This window comes from Orycteropus afer, unplaced genomic scaffold, assembly GCF_000298275.1.
Source record: "Orycteropus afer afer isolate SDZICR_OR568_19922 unplaced genomic scaffold, OryAfe1.0 scaffold00020, whole genome shotgun sequence".
Lineage (NCBI taxonomy): Eukaryota > Metazoa > Chordata > Mammalia > Tubulidentata > Orycteropodidae > Orycteropus > Orycteropus afer.
In genome coordinates, this window is record NW_006921607.1 from 4068415 (window position 1) to 4077797 (window position 9383).

The following is a 9383-nucleotide window of genomic DNA, read 5'->3' on the forward strand; positions in this document are numbered from 1 at the left end:
TGAACTTGGACTTAAAGCCTCCAAATTGTAAGAATAAACTCCTGTTTGTTAAGGCCATCCCATTTTTGGTATATTCTTGTCAGAGCGGCACTAGGGAACCAGGACACTCAGTTTCCCTTCTGTGACACTGGAACTATCATGGCTATCACTCAGGTGTTCTGTGAGGACTGGAGAGGATGTATGTAAGCCCTTAGATTGTGTTTATTACTCAGTGTCAGTATTGCAGTGGTTAGGAGAGCAGAGGCTGGAGTCCAACTGCCTGGGATCAAATCCCAGCTCTGTCCATGCATGGCTGTGACTTCAGGCTAGTAACCAGCCTTGACCTTAGTGTCCTTATCATCCATGCTATTTCCCATCTCCTAGAGTGGCCACAAGGATTGGAGGAGTTAATAATACATCTGTTCAAATGCTTAGAATAGTGATGTATAGTAAACGTTCAATAAATTTCAGCTGTGAATTCTATGCCAAAGCCCTATGACTGTAGTCACATTTCTTCTCTAGGGCTCAAGTATAAATGGGGTTTGGGGGTGGAGGTTCACTAGTTAAGTTGAGGTCTAATGACTAAAAAAAAAAAAAAGTCACCTGGAGAACTTTGAAAACATCCCAAACCCAGGCCCCACCCTAGATTTCTGATTTAATTGGTCTGACCTTTGCCTGGGCATCTGAATTTTTAAATAACTCCAGGTGATTCTAATACAAAGCCAGGGCTGAGAGCCCCTGAGCTACATGTTTTCTGGTGTCAAAGAAGAAAAGTTATATTTTCCCCCTGACAAGGGAAGTTCCCATGGACTTGGGATTTGTCGTTCATGCTTCAGAACAGCAAGGTATCAGCGACAGTTCTTTGGGGGTCCGAGAAAACAAGCCCCAGGTGGCATGGACACCCATGGACAGGCCTGGGGGACTGAGAAGGGATTCACACTCTGTCCACCATGTGGGGGAGCTCTGACAAAGCAGGGTTCAGATCCAAGTTCATTCCCAGGGAACCTTACCGTCTTTAAACGTGTTTGTGCCTGAACAGGCGCTGCAGTTCCAAGTAATACTCCATGTTCAGCCACAGAACCCCCCTGCTTCAGCACATCACATGTTTTTAATTGCTTAAATGTAATATTTCTTCCATTATACGAACACTAACAACAGGATTGTTTGGTAAAATCCTTCTACATTGAACTACATTATTAGTAACTGAGACGAAGCCTTCTATTTTTCTCCTTTTCATTTTTTTTTAAGGAGCTCTGCTGGTGTAGTGTCTAAGGCCTTTGACTGCTAACCAGAAGGTTGGTGGTTCAAACCCACCAGCCACTCTGCAGAAGGAAGACTGTGCGACCTACTTCAATAAAGATTTACTACCTCGGAAACCCAAAGAGGGTCGCTATGAGTCAGAATCAACTCGAAGGCAGTGAATTTATTTTTTGGGGGGCGGTTTTCCTTTTTATTACTACTTCATTCTAAAAGAAGTTATTGATACAGTTTGACAAATACTACTTACCAGAGTATTGTAGCTAAAACCAAACCCACTGCCATAGAGTCCATTCTGACTCATAGCAGTTCCCATTGGGTTTCCCAGGCTGCAAATCTTTGCAGAAGCAAACTGCCTCATCCTTCTTCCACAGAGCAGCCAGTGAGATAGAACGACTGACGTTTTGGTTAGCAGCCAAAAATGCTTTAAGTTACTATACCACCAGATCCCCTACTATAGTTAAAGTGCCAGAAAATTTGACAAAATCAGCCACCAGAGAAATACTGGCCCCAACAAAAACAGCAGCACCTGCTTATAGCGCATGCAGAGGAAATCTCGTGACTTGAAGCGTCATTGTAACTGGGTAATAATGACAGCTCTGAAAGGAGTGCCATGAAAGTTTCAAAAATGAATTACCATAGAGTTTGAGCCTTGTATGCTGATACAAGTAAACTGGCTTTACAAAAAATGTTCTTGTTTAACTACAGGGATATTTTTATTTCAAAATAATAAATTGTTTGCTGAAACACTACACAAAAATTTTGTAAACAGTCATTTTGATGTCACCCCCTGACAGTGTTACCTGGTTCAGAATGCACTACCCACTCCCCTAGGGATGTCACAGCTCCCTCCTCTCAGAATGCTTTCAGTTTCTGTAAAGAGCTAGTCTGGAGGAAAACACCCATGATCTTGTTTGTGTTTTGAAAACCCATCTTCCAGACCTGTTTCCTGATGGAATTATTTTTTTTAAAAAAAGGGAGATTGTAATTTGGTGGTTTCTACAACTTCTCTCTCTCTCTCTGTCACTGTCTCTCTCTCTGTGTGTGTGTGTGTGTGTGTGTACTGCAGGGAGCAGGATTTGGGACTCTTCTTGGTGTTTCCTCTGTGCTTTTGTTTTGACTTCTTACTGTAACTATGTAGTGTTAGAGCTCGTAGTGACCAGATCTTACCATCTCAATAATAAATCCAAACCCAAAAAACAAACTCACTGCCATTGAGTCGGTTCCCACTCATAGCAACCCCCATTGGGTTTCCAAGGTGACAAATCTTTACAGAAGTAGATTGATTACCCCATCTTCCTTCTGCAGAGTGGCTTGTTGAGTTTGAACCACCAACCTTCTGTCTAGCAGTCAAATGTCTTAGGCACTACATCACCAGAGCCCCTTATCTCAATAATAGGTGTTATTTACTGAGCATCTACTACATACCAGGCTCTGCCAGGTTAGTATTTTCATCCACTTTTTGTATAAACACACTGTGATATTACAGGCCAAGGGCTAAGGTAGCCACTCAGACAGACTAGGACGATCAGGCCACCCAAAGCCAAGGGAGCACAGTTGCCTTTCCAGTGAGCCTCAAAGGCAGAGCCAAAGCCTAATATGGTCGAGGGACCTCCACCCAGAATCCAGAGAGCACAGCCAACATGCAGAGTCTGGAGGGCAGAGCCATGGTGTAGATGGTCTCAAAGAACAGAGGATTATTTTTAAGAGGATTATTTTGAGGCTAATGTAAATTGTTCTTCTGGGCTTTTTGACTTGCTTGATGCTGTCATCCCTCCTTTCTCTCCCGTTTCCTCCATTTGTGGTAGAAATGTCTACCTTGTGCTTCTTCCCCCACTGTCCTTTAGAAGTAGGTAACTCGTATTCTAGATTTGCAGAGCAAGAGGAATTTTGACCCAGGATGGATTATGGACTTAGAATTGATTTAAGACTTTTGGGATGATGGGGTAAAAATGTTTTGCATATGGCAAGGACATGGATTTTGTGGGGCCAAAACATAGAATTTCCCATGTGCCAAGTACTAGCGAACTAAGACACAAGCCTAGAATTTGATGTCAACCCCACCACTCACTCTCTGCCTCTGTCAAGTCCTTTCACCTCTCAAACCTTTGTTTCCTGCTCTATGAGATAACATCAGTGTGGTGGTTATGTTTTTGTGTCAACTTGGCTGGGCCTAGTTGAGTGGCTGGGCAGCTGCTGGTAGTTATTCCCCATGATGAGACTGGCAATCAGCTCATGGTGGGATCTGCCACAAGCAGCTGAGTGAGTAGCTGCCTTTGGGATGTGGTCTTCTTCCTGTATTTAAGGAGAAGCCTTGGGAATGGTCTCTAGCCTATGGCACACTTGGACCCTGCATGTAGCCATGTCATTGCTCAGCAGCCTGCTATGCTCTGCTGACCTTGAGACTTACAATGGACTTAAGTCAATGGCCTGCTGTGTGGTAACATCAGGACTGTGCCTTTTTACTTGTCAGCCTTGGGGTGTCTCAGCCTCAGCAGCCAGCAGCTGTCCGAGTGAAGAAAAGCCTCTAGCTCCAGTGGGCTGGGAGCACGAGGCAGAGCTGGTCCCCAAGGTTGAGGGGCTTTTATTCAGCCCCTAGAGCCTGGCACTTTGAACTTTGACTTAAAGCCTCCAAATTGTAAGAATAAACTCCTGTTTGTTAAGGCATCCCATTTGTGGTATATTTCTTGTCAGAGCGGCACCAGGTAACCAGAACAATCAGTGACCACTCCCTCCCAACATTATTAGCAGGATTAGAAAATAATATGCATGAAGAGTCTGAACAGTGCCATACACTTACAGTTTACAACGATGAGGCAATGATGATTATTGTTTACAAACATAGCCAAGTCCTCTGGACCCATGGTATAGGGTCCCTTGGCAAAGATCAGAATTGGACAAACAGTGAGTTTCATCTACAAGTCCCATGGCTTCTCCCCTAGAGATGTCCCCATGAACCTGAAGTGGCTCAAAAATGAGAATGAGCTCGCACTCCTCCAGACCAAGGTGGTCCCACTGGGCAACAGTGTCTCCTACAATGTCTCCAGTAGGCCCAAGGTGATGCTGAGCTGAGAGGACATCTACTCTCAGGTAATCTGTGAGATGGCCCTTCCTGCCTTTCAGAACTCTCTTCATGAATGGCTAACTTGTCTGAGACCATCCAAGATAGATGACACTCATACTCACCTCAAACCCACACTGGACCCCAAGCCTGCTCCTCCCAAGTTTGCTCTAGGGCTTGAACTTCCTGGAATCCAATTTCTATTGTTGTTGTTGTTGTTATTTGCTGTTGAGTTGGCCCCAACTCATAGCGACCCCTCCTTGGGTTTCCGAGGCAGTATCACTACAGAAGTAGGATTGCCCAACCTTCCTTTGGAGGAGTGGCTGGTGGGTTTGAACCGCCAGCCGTCTGGTTAGCAGTCAAGTGCCTTACGCACTATGTTACCAGAGCTCCTCCAATTTCTATTAGTCCCTCCCAATTACCATAAACCTACAATGTGTTAGTCATGCTGTTCCACACTCCACTTATTATTATGTTAATGGAACCTTCCCATTGAACACTTTCCAAGTGCCAAGAACCAAAAAAAAAAAAAAAATTATTGAGCACTGATTACATTTGAAGCCCCTGTGTCCTTGTCCTTGGTGATTTATTTATTTTGCTAGTTATTACATTCTGACTACATGCAAGGCACTGTGCTTGTCTATTTCACTTGTAATTACTCTGTTAGAAGCTGTCAGTCCTCAAGCATCTACTCTGTGCCAAGCACTGTGCCTAGTGATTTCACTCATTATGCAAAGATGTTGTACATTGTTTGAGCACCTGCTGCATGCCTAGCACTGTCTTTGGTGATTACTTTGCCATGATGGTGAGAGCTAACCTCTATCAAGCCCCCCTCTCTGTGATCTGTCTGTTCCATAAGGTCAGCTTCTGTTCTGTGCTGTTTCAGTTCCACCCATCATGGAGGTTACCCAGGGAGCTCTGGTGGGGTAGTATCTAAAGCATTTGACTGCTAACCAGAAGGCTAGCGGTTCAAACCCACCAGCCACTCCTCGGAAGAAAGACTGGGCAATCTACTTCCATATAGATACCACCTTGGAAACCCAAGGAGGAGTTGCTCTGAGTTGGATTGACTCCACAGCAGTGAGTTTGGTTTTTGGTTTATGGAGGTTACCCAACTCTCCCTTAAAAGGAACCAAGGGAACATCACCTGCCAGGTGAAGTTCTACCCCAAGAGCCTATAGCTGACCTAGATGGAGAATGGAAATATGTCCAGAACAGACTCAGCCTTGATCCCCAACAAGGACAAAGATGGGGCCTATAACCTAAAGAGCTGGACCCTGGTAAACAGGGAGGATGTGCTCACCTGCCAGGGAGTGCTTGATGGCCAGCCTGCAGTCACCAAAAGCTATACCCTGAAGGTCACTGTCCGTCCTCCTGAAGGACAGAGCATCTGTTGAGGCCTCCACTTCACCCCACCTGGCCTCTTTTTTAAAGTGTATCTTAATTTTATGTTTATTGATTTAATGTTAAAATAGTCACTCATGCTTGCTGTTGCTAGGTGCCTGTTTTGGTTACCTAGTGCCGCTCTGACAGAAATATACCACAAATGGGATGGCCTTAACAAACAGGAGTTTATTCTCTTACAGTTTGGAGGGTTTAAGTCCAAGTTCAAAGTGCCAGGCTCTAGGGGTTGTGTGAAAGCCCCTTGACCTTGGGCTTCAGCTTTGTCTCTTGTTCCCAGCCCACTGAAGCTAGAGGCATCTCTTCACTCAGGCAACTACTGCCTGCTGAGGCGAACAAGCCCAAGGTCAACAAATAAAAAGGCATAGTCCCGCTGTTACCAAACCACATGGCAGGCCATTAATTCAAGTCCATTGGAAGTCCCAGCGTTGGCAGAGCATGGCAGGCTGCTGAACAACGACACGCTACATGCAGGGTCCAAGCATGCCATGAACTAGAGACCAATACCAAAGCTGCTGCTTATATACAGGAAGAAGACCATATACCCAAAGCAGGTACTCAGCTACTTGTGATAGAATCCACCATGGAGTTTATTGCCAGTCTCATCATGGTGAATAAATACCATCAGCTTCCCAGCCACTCAACCAGGCCCAGCCAAGTTGACACAAAAACATAACCACTACAGTGCCATTGAGTCCATTTTGACTCATAGTGACCCCATGTGATAGAGTAGATCTGCCCCATAGAGTGTTCTAAGATGTTATCTTTATGGGAACTCTGATGGTAGAATGGGTAAGGCATTTGGCTGCTAACCAGAAGATTGGTGGTTCAAATCCACCAGCTGCTCCTCGGGGGAAAATAAGGCAAGCTACTTCTCTAAAGATTTACAACCTTGGAAACTCAATGGTGGTTGCTATGAATTGGAATCAACTTGATGGCATTGGGTTTTGTTGTTGTTGTTTTGAAATCTTTGTGGGGGTAGATGACCAGGTTGTTCTGGGGAGCCTCTTGGTGGGCTCAAACAGCCAATCTTTCAGTTCACAGCCAAGGCTTAATCTTTGCACCAGCAGGGCTCCTTCATTCATGCTTATTATAGAGTAATCTAACCCAAAACAAAACCCATTGCCATTGAGTCGATTCTGCCTCATAGGAACCTGACAGGATAGAGTAGAACTGCCCTACTGGTTTCCAAGTTTGCTACATCTTTCTACTGCAGAGAAGCTGGTGGGTTCAAACCTCCAGCCTTTCTAATAGCAGCCAAATGCTTAACTACTGCACCACCAGGGCTACTTTTAGAGTAGTCTAGATGCTTGTAAATATAAATCAGAAGTTTAAAGTGAGCTTCCTTCCCCCAAAGCCCAAGGTCAGCAAGTGCTGTAAGAGTTTGGTATATATCTTTATGGATAGTTTTACTTAAACATATATTAAAGAAAGATTGAAAGACAAAGAGAAGGAGTGAGGTAGGAAAGGAAAGAGGCAGAGGGATCATCTTGTTCATAGTGTCCTGTGCATTGTTTTCCTCATCTAGCAATTACTACACTCTCCAGTCCATGTCAGCCCACAGCCTGCCTCCCTGTTCTTTCTAACCTCTGCCTCTTCTGGCTAACAACTGCATTGCACACCTGTCCCAGGCTTCATCCAAGCATTCCACTGGATGAGGGGTGCATTTAGATATTTGCAGCTTATACAAATAATGCTGCAAAGAGCATCCTTGTACATATATCTCTCACATGCAACTATACGTGTGGGATGAATTTTCAAAGGAGCATTTCTGGTCAAAGGCTCATCTGTTTAAGACAATAACACTGGCATGTGCCCTAAAAGGGTTATACTGATTTGCTCCCCTGGGAGAGTAAGAAGGTGGCATGGTATCCTTCTCACCTCCTTCCAATTTAGTATCATTAGCATTAGACCAGGTGATTGTCCTAAACTAATCAGAGTAAATCTGAATCCCTGAATCCAGCCTATACAGCCAATTTGTGCCGATTAGGTCAAAGTTCCAGTGGTCATCGTCCTTAAAACCTACAGTTGGAAATATGAGACCTTAAGCCTAGGATTTAGTGATTTTCCGCCCCCTATATTTCACATTTCACTCACTGTTACTTTGTAGTCTGGCATTCTCTCAATACCAAGAGCCTTATTTTTATGTAGAATTTACTTTTCCTTTCTAGTTTTTTCTTATGGTTTGGGAAAGATATTTTTGGATATAAGAAGCTATACTGCCACTATTTTCCCTAGTAATCCAGAAGTAATTGAAGATCTTTTAATGTATTGGTCCATAAGTCCCTACCTGTATTTCAGAGCCCCAAACCAATCAAAACTGAATTAGTTGGTGTCAAGTCAGTTTTGACTCATGGTGACCCCATACTTTTGGTGGAGAAGCAGACTGTGCCCCATGGGGTTTTCATAGTTGTGACCTTTTGGAAGCAGATCACCAGACCATGCTTCTGAGATTCCTCAAGGTGAACTCAACCCACAAACCCTTCAGTTAGTAGCATAATGCTTCACCATTTGTAACACCCAGGGACCCCTCTCAGGATCCCACTACTTCCTATCCTTAACATAACAGGCCCATTGAAGTTGAGAATGAATTCAACCTTCTCTGTAACCTTGCTACTCCTATAATTCTATCCTGGGCCCAATCTTCAGGGTTTTCTGCTCTCTGGTTCCAGGAGATAAGAATCTACTACACAGCCAAGAAGTCCTCTAGGTTTCATACTTTGCCTTTAAGTGGTGATTAATCACTCAGCTTTTCATTGTCTTCCTCCTGAGGATTGATGCCCCCACTCCATAGTCTTTATAATTAACATTTCACAAGTAGTCTTTAGATGCCTGATGTTGGGGTATTTCCTTCTTCTAGTATATAGCATCCCAGTACACTTCTGGTAAAAGTTGTAACAATTTCGCCAACCCAGGTTCCTCCTACCATCAGTGATGGAGTCTTCATTGCCAGGCAGCTAATGGGTTGTATTAGTTTCCTAGGTTTGCAGAAAAAAATTTGCCCCAGACTAGGTGCCTTCAAACAACATAACTTTATTCTCTCACAGTTCTGGAGGCTAGAAGTTTAAAATCAAGGTGTTGACAGGGCCATGTTCTTTCTGAGGGTTCTAGGGAAGAATCACTCCTTGCCTCTTCTTAGCTTCTGGTGGTTGCCAGCAATCCTTGGTTTTAGTTAGATTGTCATTGTCATCAATCCAATTTCTGCTTCCATCATCACATGGCCTTTTGTGTGTATCTGTCAATTTCTCTCTCCTTATAAAGACACGAGTCACTGGATTTAGGGCCCATCCTAATCCAGTGTGGTCTCGTCTTAACTTGATTATATCTGTAAAGACTCTATTTCCAGATAAGATCACATTCATAAGTACTGGGGGTTAGGACTTCATCATACATTTTGAAAGGAACATAGTTCACCCATAATGTGAATGATCCAATTCCAGACTTGCATTTTTACTGTCTGCTTTCCAGATCACTCCCAGAGCAATTCCAGTAGGTCAGTTTCCCTGTGAAATGGACTCCAGTATGTATATAAGAATGCAGGATGCTTTCCTGAATTAAGAACAATTAAGCTAGGTCAACATCCTTGCTTTAGCAGGTAAGCCTTGGAAGAGAAGAAATCTGATTCACTCAGGAATCAAGTCATGACTAGCAGCACTGACAGGATTAGAACTTGTGACGCCTGAAA

The 9383-nt window shown here is 43.9% G+C and overlaps 1 pseudogene; it reads left to right on the plus strand.

Moving 5' to 3' along the window:
• Positions 1-5694, plus strand: part of LOC103191817 — a 45769-nt pseudogene extending 40075 nt beyond the window's left edge.
• The last annotated feature ends 3689 nt before the right edge of the window (positions 5695-9383 follow it).